This window comes from Corvus cornix, chromosome 12 (assembly GCF_000738735.6).
Source record: "Corvus cornix cornix isolate S_Up_H32 chromosome 12, ASM73873v5, whole genome shotgun sequence".
NCBI classification, from domain to species: domain Eukaryota; kingdom Metazoa; phylum Chordata; class Aves; order Passeriformes; family Corvidae; genus Corvus; species Corvus cornix.
This window is the reverse complement of record NC_046342.1, coordinates 12,335,570-12,349,928: the sequence shown is the minus strand read 5'-3', so window position 1 is coordinate 12,349,928 and position 14,359 is coordinate 12,335,570. Positions and strand designations below refer to the sequence as shown.

General features: G+C 45.4%; 1 long non-coding RNA gene across 1 annotated transcript; it reads right to left on the bottom strand.

The window, feature by feature from the left end:
* Positions 1-234: 234 nt before the first annotated feature.
* LOC109143355 lies at positions 235-12,253 on the bottom strand. Its single transcript, XR_002043469.3, has 3 exons — positions 11,851-12,253; positions 2,424-2,521; positions 235-2,218 (listed from the first exon to the last, which is right to left on the bottom strand). It is a non-coding gene; the product is annotated as an uncharacterized LOC109143355 (long non-coding RNA).
* Between the last annotated feature and the right edge of the window lie 2,106 nt (positions 12,254-14,359).

The window sequence follows — 14,359 nt, the reverse complement described above, 5'->3', positions numbered from 1 at the left end:
CTGGGACTTCTTCCAGTGCTTCCAAAATGCTACAGTCTCCTCTGGCTGCTAAAGGGCCTAGGGCTTCCACAGCTGTTAATTGGAGGTGAATGTTATTAAAGTATATTAGGAGAAAAAGGCAGCTGCTATACAAATTGATTATATTTTTACACTTGTTTAAAATCACAACTCTGATTTTTAATTATAGCGGATCAAAGAAAAGAACCACGTTAATCCAATGTAATCACGTGCGCGTTGAGTTGATAACAACATTGTATTTAATTGGCAGTAAGCTCAGGCAACGTTAAATACAAATGAAAAGCACTGACACATTCTGAAGACTAATTAATATGACAGACTGGTAGCAAATGCATTGTTTATTACTACTAATTTCCAGTGGCTGGTTCAACACCATTTTGTTGCCACAATCCCCAGTGCTGTGTCCACCAATGCATGATATTTAAAAGGAAAATTAAATATGATTTATTTTAAGAAGCAACAAAGAAGTTCAAAGATAATTAAGTTACGCATTTCAAATACCAAGTTGCATATAAAGTGCTTTAAAATACAGGATTTTTCTCTTTCCAACTGTAAGTCCCCTTGATATGTGCGTATAATTCACATTAATGTGCTACATCAGTGACAGAAGACACTTCTTTCTCGGCACATTTTAATGCAGTTAACAAATGGAGATTTTTTTCAGGGCTGACACAACTCTCAGTGAAGTAAACAGAAGGATTACCCTCAGGACCCTGCCAAAGCCCAGCAACTCATTGGAAGAATTTCCCTTGACTCCTGTAGACTCTCAATCATATTCTAAGCTTTTCAGATCAGGACTTGTTATCTTCTTTTTCCATTCTTAGAAAGTACCCAGCAGAAATGAAGACCATTAATTCAGGTAACATCTCTTAAATACAGTGCCCTGAAAGTTTGCTAAGGCTTTCCAGAGAGTTGTGTGCATTAAAATTCTCCTACCTGACTGCACCACCTTCCACAGCTGGTTATGGACTCTAATGGCACATATTTGTCACACCTTGTTACAGCCTTGGTCAATAGAATAATGGAATAATCAATCATCTATATTTTAGTGTGAGACAAAATAAATACAGTGCATAATAGTCAATCAGGTCTTCACCAAGGAAAAGCTGAACAATTACAGTGGTTGTCAATGGTAAACTGCCTATGATAAGTATGCAAACATTGACCCCAAGTGTTACACTGAGAACATGGAAATTAAAACCATCTATCTTGCTTGATTCAAAGTCTCCCAGATAACAAGGGTGATATTTAAGGAAATCGTCAGCTGGACTCAGATTGCTTCTTTCTGTTAGATTAGAATTAAATTAAGTCGAAATTTAGAAAATAGTGTTTAATTAAAGATACTTCACTAGCTCATAAATTAGACGTTCTCTGTCCTGTTGCAAAGTGTAAGTTTGATATTAGGTGTCAGAGCTGCAGAGGATTCCTAAAGGTTAGTTGCTGTATAAGCAGACTTTTGGGAATGAAGGACTAATTATTGAAGTTCCCAATTTGTTACCCCAGTCTGCTCAGCAAGTGCAGTCTCCCAGATTACAGCAAAAGCAGTGTTTTCTTCAGAAGCTTAGTACTAATATGCAAAATAAGATGGTCAAAAGAGACCTTGGCCAAAAGCAGACTTGGCATGGAATCAAGCATGAAATATTAATAGATAATCATCTAGAAACTAATTATAAAATTTAAAAAGTCCAGCTATCTTGCACAGACCACTGCAAGGAAGAGCGTTTCATTTCCATTAGCACAGCAGCAGAAGGAAGATCCTTGCAAAGTAGTTTTCTGATCTTCCTACTGCTCATACCAATGTACATCTATGCTCGATAAAGCAACATTCATTTGAATTAGCAGGGTAAAAAAAGTAACCTAACAATGAAGGTAATAATTCACTGAAACATACTTGTCCTGGTTTCAGCTGGTATAGAGTCAATTTTCTTCTCAGTAGCTGGTACAGGGCTGTGTTTTGGATTTAGGAGGAGAATAATGTCGGTAACACACTGATGTTTAACTGTTGCTAAGCAGTGCTTACTCTGAATCAAGGACTTTTCAGTGTCCCATGGTCTGGCAGTGACCACACCAGTGTGTGAGGAGCTGGGAGCGAGCGTGGCTGGGACAGCTGTCCTGACCTGGCCAAAGGGATATTCCATATGCTCAGTGTGTTAACTGGGAGAGCTGCTGATTGCTTCTTGGGGACAGGATGAGCATCCATCTGTGGGTGGTGAGAAATGGTACTGTGAATCACTTGGAATAACATCATCCTGGTTTTTATTCCACACCCTATTTTCTTTTCATAACAACAGCAACAAAAACAGCAACAACATCAACAACAACAAGTTGTTATTATTATTGTTAATATCGCTATTATACTTTATTTCCATTACTAAACTGTTCTTGTCTCAACATGTGAGTTTTACCTTTTTTTCCAGTTTTCCCCAGCACACTTGGCAGGGCAGGGATTGAACAAGTGGTCGTGTGGTTCTTAGTTGCCAGTTGGGATTAAACTATGCCAATACTGTAGATACAAATAAGAAAACAAAACAAAACAAAGAAATATAGAGAGCAATGCCTTCCTAGAAGTGCTAGATTCCAGTGCACACTATTGGGTCATCTCTAGGAACACAGACCAAAATGAAATGGCTGCTCTTATAAAGGTGGGAGACTTTGTGACTAGTTTTGAACTCTATACTTCATATTAAAATGCACTTGGTCCAAACAAATTAAAATTAAATTTAGTGGGAATTAGCCAGACTCAGATTTAAGCATGAGTGAAAAAGCCATCCCTGAACTCTCCATCCTTGCATTGCTCTGTCAGCAATAGTGCCAAACTCTCCTGCCAACATCTCCACACCAGGAATTGGTTTGTGCCAGCACTCATGGCTGTGGCAGTCCTTCCCCTTCCTAATTGTTGCAAGTCCAGGTTACAAATGGCACCCTCACCCCGAGTGGAATTCACTCATGCATTTCACGTAAAGCTTATGCCCCACCTGTGCCCTTCCCAAATCCACCGTGGTGAGCAAAGGGGCACAGCCATATCCACCATCAATAGTCTCTGCTGAATCCACTGCCATGCTGCAAAAGCTGCCATTGCAGCCCAAAAGTAGCCAGACAAACCCTCCCTTTGAGAGTGGGGCTGTCCTGGGTAACACAGATCCTTAGCAGCTTGTGACCAGGAGCAGCAGCATTTTCAACCAAGATGCCTTCAACACTCACTGGCAAAAGCTTGGCACTGAGACAGCAGGTAACAGATGCCCATCAGTGCTGAGGAACACTGCTGGAGATGAAGATGGGCGAAGTAAACTCCCAGGCTCCAGGGAATTTGGAGGAGAACTAGAGACATTACTGATTTGCAGCATTGCTGAGAGGCTCCCTTGCTGCTAGGCAGCGCTGGCACTCAGCAAGATGAGATCCTCCATGCAAAGAGTGTCTGTGATTGCCTGAACTGCTGTTGAAGACGCACATCAGTGCATCCTGAAATGGACAGAAAAGCTCCTTATATATTGACCCAGCAATTAGCAAGGTGCTGGTGTCAGAACAGGGAGCAAAGCCCTCTGTACAGCTCTCAGCTGCATCTACCATATTGTGGAGCTTTGCAGAGCCACAAAAAATCCCTCTGAGATGGTTTCAAAAAACCAGAGCTGATTATTCAGATAAGCCATGATGAGATAAGCTCTGATATCATCAGAAAGGGTGCAAGGCACTGTCACACGAGAGAGAGAGATGGGAAGGATGTGAACTCTATTTAAGCGGTCCCACAGTGAAACAGTTTGCAGCCAGTGCACAACTTACTGTCAGCTCTCTGTGAGCGGCTCCTTTGATTGTGCTGCTCTGTGAAGGAGCACTTGTCACTTTTTATTGAAGGAGAGGGGAAGAAAGCAAAGCAGCCTGTTGCCAGGAGAAAAGATGCCACTCACTTTAAGTTAAAATATAGACAGTTGCAATGCCCTGGCTGCTGGTGATCGAGGACCAGCAGAAGTGTGAAGGAAGTATCAATGTAGGGCAAGAAAAAGGAAACAGCAAGAGACTAAAGCAAGAGCAGGCAGGGATGAGGCTCAGACTCCCTGTTTGTAGCCAGGAATGCCTGACCATGCATGAAGGGAAAACAGCAGCCATATGCCCTTCAAAACCAGCAGCTCCCATCAGGCTGAGTCGGGGTGCTGTTCCCGTGACTCTTGTACCCAAACCCCTGTGAGACATCTGGATTGTGATAAAACCCAGACTCAGAATGACCCACTGCAGAGGAGCTTTTTAAATCCTCTCTAATAAAAGTGTAATTGGTTGTTTGGCATTGCCATACTGTGGCTGGTCACTCCTTACAGCCTTATCCTCACTCAGCCATGATGAGCTCTAATCGAAATGGGGAAGAGATGTAGCACCGCACAGCCTGTCCTGCAGCCTCTGCCTTCCCACATCATCAAGCTCAGTGAAATCCACCTTGCAGAGCTAGAAATCCTTCACCCCAAAGCAAGAGTATTAAAGCTTTGTGATCGTATCTCTGTAACCCAGCAAGCAGAGGAAAACAACCTGGGAAAGGTACAAAAGCTCAAAGGAAGCCGTGCCTTCCCCCCCTTCATTTGTCTGGATTCCGCTTGTTCAAGATAATAATCAGCAAACAGAAAACCCTGCACAGAGAGGCTCTAGTGGAGAAAGCCCAATTTCCCCTCAGCCTGTGGTGCTTTTGCTAAGAGTTACTGTGGAATATTAAAAGGCACCAGAGATGACAGAAGGAGCTGCAAAGATGGAGGAAATGACTCTGCAGACATAGAAGAGAACGAAAATGCAAGGCAATATAACAGTATCCTGAGTACCACAAGGCAAAGCATTTCCCACTGGAAGTGGGAAAGACGATATTTAACAGCTGGATCCTGGAAAATAACCAATTTACTTTGACGGTTTTGTTACTTATAGCAAAGCAGAAAATATTTATAGCTACAGTTTTCCTAAATTCAGCTTCATCCTTGCCCTATTTGTCAACACAACTGGTGCAATTTCTGGCAAGACTCTTGGACTGTACTTCCTCACCCACACCTGGTGGGGTGTTTTGTAATTCCTAGTCCTAATTCAATGGCAGAGAGGCTCCAACACCTTGTCCCAGCTACCAGGTTTTAAGGATCATATTCCTGTGCAATATAAGATGTGAAGGATCTGGAGCACAAGTCTGATGAGGAGCAACTGAGGGAACTGGGGTTTTTAGCCTGGAGAAGAAGAGGCTTAGAGGAGACTTTATCCCTCTCTGAAAGGAGGTTGTAACCAGGTAGGGGTTCATCTCTTCTCCCAAGTAAAAAGCAACAAGACAAGATGAAATTTCCTCAAGCTGTGCTGGGTGGGGGTTAGGCTGGATATCTGGAGTTTGGGAATCTCTGCTCTGGTTCCTGGAGCACCACCTTCTCCCCCTCTGTCTTCCCTGACCTTGCTGCCTGCAGAGCTGTTTCTCTCACAGATGCTCACTCCTCACTCCAGCTGCAATTGTGCAGGGATTTGGTTTTTTCTGCCCTTATTAAACTTGTTATCCCAGAGGCACTGCCACCATTCACCACCACTGATGGGCTCAGTCTTGGCCAGTGGCAGGTCTGTCTTGGCTCTATCAGACACTGGGGAAGCTTCTGGTTGCTTCTCACAGAAGCCACCCTTGTAGCCCCACTGCTGCCAAAACCTTGACACACAAACCTGATACAGTGATTGCATGACTGTAAGATTCTAAGTGGAGAAATCACAAATGGTGTATCTGTTCTGAACTTATGATGGATAAAGTCACTAAAATGCCTTATCCAGTCACTTTAGAGGCATTAAAACACGATTAACTTCGCATGCTGCAATGGGGGGAAAAGTGGAGTGGCTGATTTTTCATTGGTTCTAGTCATGATGTATTTTTCTTTTCCTATGAGCACAGGGGCTAACTCACAGATTCCACAGTGCTGCTGCTAATGCCCGTATGTGTGTCTCATGGCAGCACACAGCCATCCATCCCAGCAGTGGAGAGCAACTGCTAAGGAATTACACACACATTTGGCAACAGGTGATACCAATGTCACCTTCTAAACAGGCAACTGATGGATGCACGAGTACACAGAAGACCAGCCTTTTCCCTGGAAGCAGAGGAAGGCAGTGGCTCCAAGTCCTACAGTACGGGGTTATCATCTGGATGTGGCTGCATTTCCCTGAGACTCACCTCTCTTCATCTCAGCCTCTAGCTGGGATAGGTGGCATATGGATGTCTTCATGCTCCTGGCCATCTTGCCAGAGGTCACAGCTCTCTATTCCCCCGGCAAGCTGGAGGTGGTTCCTGGAAGCATTGTGGGCTCTTCCCATCATATCTGCCTTCTGAGCTCATTAGCTCTCTGCTGTGCACTGATTTTGTGTGGAAGGACTTCAGGAGTGACCCTGCCAGCTTCAAAACCATGGGATATCTTCCTTCAGTAAAACTCCAATTTTGGTACAGAGCTACAATACACCACAGGCTGTAACCCCTGGGAACATCCCACATGCCAGCAATGAATATGGGATAAGGCAACCTCAGAAGTATCAAACACAGCATGGCAGTCGTGCCATGGTCTGTGGGGACAGGCCAGCATTTGGGGACAGGCCACACAGAGCCCCTGGGGACACACAGCCAGAGCCAGCGCTGTCCCACAGCGCTTGGGGAGCACACCGGGTGTGCCTGAGCTGCGACAGCATCTCTGCTGTGTACGGAAATGAAAAGGCTTTTTTGCTGCCTTTTGAGGTTGCTTTTTGTCTTTTGTTTTTAAGAGAGAAGACTGCAGATCTTGTCTGTCCCGGGAAATACGTTATAAAACTGCAATTTGCCTGTCTTGCCTCTTTCACCCTAGAATTGACCCTAAAGATGAACTCCCACAAACAAGTCTAATCCTGTTTTTCATGTTTCCCCAGGCTAATGAATATTTATAAATTGTTTCTCCAGAGCCAAAGCATGGCCCTTACAACCGGCCATGATAGTTCAATTTGTTTGCTTGCCAATTCTTCAAATTGTTTTTTTGTTGTTGTTCTTTTTGAAACTTAGAGGTAAAAAAGAATCTAATTCCCAGTTGGCTCTTATCAAAGTGTGTGGGGGTTTTGTTTAGTTGTTAGGGGTTTTTTTTAACTCAGCTGGTGCTTGGAGACTTTCCAATAGGCTTGAATGATTAATGTGGTGCCACTGACTTGTTTTGCGTTTGTATTAACAAAAAAAAAAAAAAAAAAGGACAATTCATGTTTTCCAAAGAGCCAGTTAGGTATCTCTGATTGACCATGCCATGTAAGTTTTAAATTGTTCTTTGTATGCACAAAATGTATAGTAAAAAGGAAGCATTTCCACAGAGATGAATGGAAAATTCAAGGTTAGAGACACGGGCAAAATACCGCCTCTCAGCAAGCTGTGTATTAGACTATAATCATTGCAAAGCCAGGTCTTAATATCTTACATTTATTTAAGGGAAAAGATTTGTTCTTTTGCCTGCTATTTATTTAGCTAGTCTAAATTCAGTTTGAATAGCAAAACAGCTTTCCCAGTTTAGCTGCATTATCAAGTCAAGGTCATTTCCCTCAGAGAAAGATCAAGATCCTCTATAAGGAAGAAAAAAAATAAATTACTCTCTCCCCCTGATTGATCTACTAAACATCATTAGCGAAGGGTAAGAGATATCTAAACATGCTCTGCAGTCCATTGATGTGCGTGGTGCTTTTTTAGTGTGAAACAGAAGGAAGTTATGCAATTACCTTGAGGGAAAAAACTGTTCCTTTAGTGGTGTTTGGAAATAAAACAGAGTTGTGAACAGGGGGGTATCCTGAAGGACTCCTACAAGCTGCATGTTTGTGAGTCAATGAAGTGGTAAAGAAATGCAGCTCTGTTTATTTGCATTATGTGCCTCTTCACAGGTGAGAGTTCTGCCTTTTCTAATGCTTTCCATCCAGTGTTATAATAATATCTGTAGAAGCTTGATAGCACTTAATAGCATGTATTTCTTTAGAAATAATAACTGTTTGTGCTTAAACTCACTAGATTAAGATGTGCCATTGTAACACTATGGCTCAGGGACTGCTTGGCAAGCACACAGGGGCTACATCCAGCAAGGGGAACTTTCACACCAGCCAATATGTATTGCATCATAAACTCCCAAACAACAAAAGCTATCACACTAATTTCTGTGATTTTATCCTTCTGCCAGAGGAAAAAAAAAGGTAATTTGAAAGCCTGAGAGTGAAGGGCAGCCTTTCCCAAATTGTTTTGCTGCAAGGAGACAGACCATTACCAGGGATCCAGAAATTGTTCCAAGGGTTGAAATTACTCACAACATATTAAGGGGGGTTTGTCCACGTGCTCAGCACTCTCCCGAGTGTGGAGGTGGGCGAGTGGGCTCTGCTGCAGCAGCCTGGCCAGGGGACAATGCTCCTCATCCAGGGGCACTGGGGGATCTCCAGGGCAGGAGCTGCTTCCTCTGATTTATTTGAGCAAGAGCAAATACAACTGAACCCTGCAGAGGCAAGTGACCACAAACTGTGGTTAGGGCAGCACTGCAAATTCAGCACTGGGCAAGAATGCACGGGAGGCTTTAGCTGGGGTGCCCTGAGGAGGTGACACTGCTGGAGAGTTAGACTCGTTAGACCCCCAGCCCAGTCTGTGCAGGAGCTGTGGGGTGCCTTCCCCAGAGTGTCCAGAGAGAGGTCAGGGCCTCCAGGCATCACCCTGCCCATGCAAGCCCACATGTGTGTAAACAAAAGAGATGCACACACACACCTCAGTCCCTGACAGCTTAATCAGCCAGACCTCATAACTCTCTGTTGGGGGAATACCTAGAAAAAGTCTGGGAGGGCTCAGTTACTTTTGAATTATAGCTCCTTTTTAACAATTGAAAGTGTAAATAGTGATTGCTGTGAAAAGAGCCTTCTATCCACAGAAAGACCTATGATCCAGGTGGCTGAGCACCTCTGGAGGAGTGGAGGTGCTCATGGTGTCTCCACCACACTCCCAGGTGTGTTGGTGGGGCAGGGGACTGGTCTCAGAGAGGTTCGAGGCTTTGAGGAAGAGCCAACACAGCTTAAACTTGTCTGCTAGCAGTGTCCTGCAGAGACTACACCAGAGAGGCAAAATGGGCTATAACAGCCTCCTCTGCCTCCCTGCCTGGCCACTGCCCAAGCTAAGGAGAGAACAGCCCTACTATGGCTTGCAATTAAAGAAAAATAACAAGTTTTTGCCAGCTTACCTGGATCACTGATACCCTATTTCATAGGGTGCAGCTCTCCACACCCACATTCTCCCCGCTGTCAGTGGGCTCACATTACCCACAGCTGGAGGAGATACCCAAAGTGGGAGTTATGCTAGACAGAACCCAAATCTTAATGAACCATTAAGGAAACACATTGCCAAAAGCCCCATGAGATCCATGCAGGTTCCTTGGGCACACGCATCAGGCAGCTCTGGCAGCACATTGCTGGTTATCGTTGCTGTAAATCAAAGCGGAATTAGCATAATTGTTCAGGTCTGGGGTTTGTTTTTACTGAGGTCATAAGCTGGTAAGACTGGGGGTTTTTTACACCACATTGTAATTGTGTTGGCAGCCTAATTTTCAACACTGTGCTTACCTATGATCAGCCTCAACCATGTTAATGCCAACTTTCTTCGAAAGAAAACCAAATTGTTCCAGGAGCAAATCTGAATTCAGCAATATTTCTGTGAATCCAGTGGGCTGCCTTTCCTTCTGCCTTCCTTAGGAGACAATCATTGCCTGCTGGGACTTTATGCATAGATTGCTAACTTGCTGTGCATATGCTGATGCAAAGAATGAGCTTTGTAATTTAAATAACAGACTGTGGAATTGATGACAGACACACACCGTCATTCACCCAGCTGCAGAAAACTGTCAGTGAAGCCTCCAGCAGGAAGGTGGAGAAATATATTGCTTTTTCAGGAAACAGACACACAGCCTGCAGCCATGGACATCTCTTGGAGGACAGCATATGCAAAATAAACAGACCCCCCCCAAAAACCAGGAGGGTTTACACAGTGTCCTGCTCAGAGCAGAGATGCCTCCTGCCTTTTGCTGCTTACTCCCATTCCACCTGGCTGAATCTTCAGTCCAACTGTGATGCAAAGTGGAGATGTTCCTTTTTGCTAGGAGACTGGAGAAATAAAGTGGGCTTTGGTAAAATCCTGGTGGAGGCTCCATAGCCCCTGAGAAGGGCAGCTGGGTAAGACCCATCAGCTCAGCCATGACAGCACCTCTCTGCCAGGCAGGGTCACACCCACCAACACTTCCTGCATCATCAAGGGGCTCCCTTAGCCTCCAAACTGGGCCTTTTGTCCCTGGACACACTGATTTACCTCCAGGCACAGGCTGACCCACTGGTGGTGTGTCCCACAGCCCCCCCATGCCTGCACTGACCATCCTGGGAACCTTCAGCTGGACCAGTGCATTGGGAGCACCCCTGAGAAACAGCCCTGTGCAAACGAGGGTGATGCTACAGAAGCTCTGAGAGACCCCATTAGCAGGCACAGAGCCAGGGACAGCCCTCCTGGGGATGGATGGGGCTCCCAGGTAAAGCAGAAGAGGGTTTGGGTGGACATAAGCATTGGCCAAGGCTAGGCAGAGCCACAGGCTGTATGACAGAGCTGGGCCTGGCAAGAATTTGTCTTGCAGAGCAGGTCAAGGGCTCTGCAGACCATAAAAATGACAGCAAGAATACAGAAAATAACCATAAATACCTGTTCAGGTAAAATAAACCTCCCTAATCTTGTATGTCTCATTTGCATAACAACAAAGCCTTTGTTGGTTTTTTTTTTTAAGGTTGATAAATACCTTTTCTTTTTGAAAAGAAACAAAGTCTCTGACAAGGCCTTTAATCACCAAATCAGTATAAACAACATTATAATACATTAGACTTGGAAATTATAACCTGTGATTATGCATCAACTAATTAAATTAGTACTGACAGTTTTCAAAGTGTAGGAGAAAAAGGCAAAACACATTGCTTGCTTTCAGGGATGATGTTTTCTGGAAGAAGTGAAGACAGACAAGCTGTGCTTTCTATCTGGTAATGAGGAAACTCCCACACCTGAGACACAACCTCTCCTAATGCTTGTCAGGAAACCCATTTCACAAGTAGGAGCTAAGCCTGGTCAGCAGTGAGGAATAAGCAACAAGTTAAAGTCCTGCTTATAATGAAACCCAAGGAGTTTGCCCTAGAAAAGACCAGGTACAGCTGCTGTGCCACTGAGCAAGAGCCACCAGCCTTCTGGAAACTGAGTTTCATTGTTTGGGAAGATGAAAGCCTTCACTTGGCTGAGAAACAGCATAAAAACAATTCATAAATGGGAGCAAGACAAACCGTATTTATGCATAAGTAGCATTAATAGCCTTTTGTGGGTTCTTCTAATAATTTAGGGTTGCTATGCAACACACAGGTCCAAACGTGATTACAGCAGCAGCAACTGAGCAGATCCTCTGGTGGCTTTTATAGGACCTGGAGCAAACCTGCACAGCCACTGCTGGCTGCACCCAGCATGGTGCCCCAGCTGCACAGTGCCAAGGGAACTGGGGCTAAAATGCAGCAGCATAAGCATCCCAACCACTGCCACACATTTTCCATTCCAGGGAATAATAACAATTGTGGAAACAGAAACGCCTCTCAGTCCAAACTCATGCCACATGCAACACTTGTCAACTTGTCAAGATGTTACTTTAAATAAATTAGCTTAATTTACATGTTAATAACAGTACAAACCAGTGTGACAAAAGTGTGAGAGGGAGAGAGGAGAAAGTGGGGAGACAAATTCCATTTAAAACTTTGTCAGAAATAGGAATTTTGAAATATTTCAATAAGCTCAAAATAAAATCCACCCATTAAACCTACTTGCATTTCATGTCTGGACTCTCTAGTTGCACACCAGCTTTTCATCTTCTGGAAATGCTTGCAAGTGGCAAGACTTTGAAAGCTTCAGCCGAATGGTTGTATGCAGGCACATTCCCATGATAACTGGGCTTGGGGTGAATATATGGAGAGGATTGGGAGGAGCAAAGCCAGTCAGCTTTGTGTGTTTATATGAGAGGAGAGCTGGGGGAGGAGGGGAATCAAACTGCTAATATAAGGCAGTTCTTGGTGCTCGAGGCACGAGCTCTGGCGTGCCCCAGGTCAGAGACAGTCCAGCTGCGTTCTCCTGTGCGTTGCTGAAGCGACTTCGGGATCAGGAAAGGTGCTGCTGGCTGGGCTGGCTCGCTGGCATCTTTGCAGAGGGAACACGGCAGGAGCCGATGGGATCGGCTCACGTTAGCTCGGAGACAAAGGAAGAGAGAGGCTGTTCTGGTCTGGCTCCTAACAGGTTTATTGTGAGAAGTTTCACAACCCGAACAAGCTCGGAAGGGATGGAATGCGGGGGGAATCCTCCCCGGAGGCTTGTCCTCAGTTTTGTAGGGAGTTTGAAAACCCCACTGAAAGGGGAAAACAACCAATGAGTTACAAGCCAGGGGGAGGATACAATTTAACAAGAACCACTGGGGTAAACCGAGAAGGGAGTTATAACAGAGAAGCAGCGAACAACCGAGTTACCGGGAATTTTCCCGAACCGGGGGAGGCGGCTTGGACCCGGGCACCGCCCAGGGGGTGCGGCTTAGGCTTCTGAGCTGCCCCTCAACCCACCCTCTGAGTCTGCCTCTTCGGGAAACTCGATCCAGGGGAGGGGCTGGGATTGATTGGCATCACGCTGCCCCAGCCCCGCAGTGGGCTGGGTCACACCAACACTAATACCCATTCAAAAACTAAAAAATGAAAAAACAGTTTGCAGTGCAAATGGCAGCAGCCAACAGTCTCAGCTATCCCACATTGTCACAGGTCATTTTGCTTTAGCTGCCCATCCATGGCACAGCAAAACCAGCAAAGCTTGCAGGAGAGGTCCAACAAGTCAGCTTAGGAGACAGCAGAAAACAATATTTTCTGTATTTAATTACTTTATAATCATGGCCTGCGTCATCAATTTAGCATTTCTGTTTGCCTGAGTTTTTCAGGGCTCAAGTAAAATTAAGGTTTTCTTCTGATCCTTTGTACTTGGCCATATCACATCCTTGCAAAGATGCCTCATCAATTCATTTGTGCATGAAAGGACAGTCAGAGCATCCTTCCCAAAGGGCCCCTCCTAGCACAGAGGTGGCCTGGAAAGTGACAATTAAAAGAGAACTTACCCAGGACTTGTAGCCCCCGTACAGTTGCACACATTTAGAAAAGTGTGGGCAGAGGCCCCTCTTCTTCCCTCTCCCCTTTCCCAGGCCTCATGGTTGGGCATTTTCAGAAGTGGTGCAGCCCCAGAACAGATCTCCAGAGGTGCTGCTGAGCACAGCCAGGGATGAGGTCCAGAGACCCCTTTCCTCTCCCCTGAGCTCTCACCTGGCCTATGAGGGGATGTAGATCCATCAGGTGTAACACACTCAACTTTTAGAGCTGCTGAAGACAATGTTCTGTCCTCTAATACACATCAGATAAACAAACCCATCGTAGAATAAGTACAACCAGTACCAGAAAAAGTCCTGCAGCCAGCAAGTATCTCCTGCATATTTTATCCTATAATCCACTGCACTAATACTTAACCACCACACCAAGCAGGTGGAAGTTTGAGGGCCATTGAGCACTGTGAATTTTCCCAATGCATCACAATTACCAAAACACCTGTGCTAAATAACTTTGCGCTGAGCCACTGTGAAAATTCACAGAGTGCTCAATAGCCCTTGAAATTTCTCATTTCTAACTGGCAGCAGAGTGGCTGAGTGCTCACACATCACACGGCAGCACAGCACACACGGACACTGGATCAGGACCTCGGAAAGGCCCTTTTCTCCTCGGCAGGATGTTTTGCCATCCCTGTGATTTTCAGGCTGCTCCTACTTTGTCTCTGCAATTACACTCACTTGGAGCTGGTGAACTTCTGTGTGAGCAGACTCCAAACACAGCCAAGCTCCCCAGCTCCCCTGTCGCTCCTCCCCAGCCCAGCACAGCTGCCTGTCTCAGGACTTCCCTTTTCTTCTTGCAGAGCCAGGGCAGATGCCAAGTTAGAGGCAGAAAAACTCTGTGGCCATGACAGGCTTAAACCCAGCTCAGTACTGGCCTCTCCATGCTGCCTATCCCCTTTTCTTTGACACCAGAGAGGGATTAAGGGCTCGGCTTCACTCTGGACACAGCAGCAGCTGAGGACAAGCTCAGCCCTGGCATGCACAGAGCAGGGCCAGGCTCAGTGGATGGCCAGAAGCTCTTTAGCTGTGGTGGAAGACACGAAAAACTGCACAAGCCCCTGCTGCATCCAGCTGGAAAAGAGGACAAGAACAAACTGGAGGGGTTTCAGCAGGCAAAAGCAAGAAGGATGGGAGGCTGATAAACC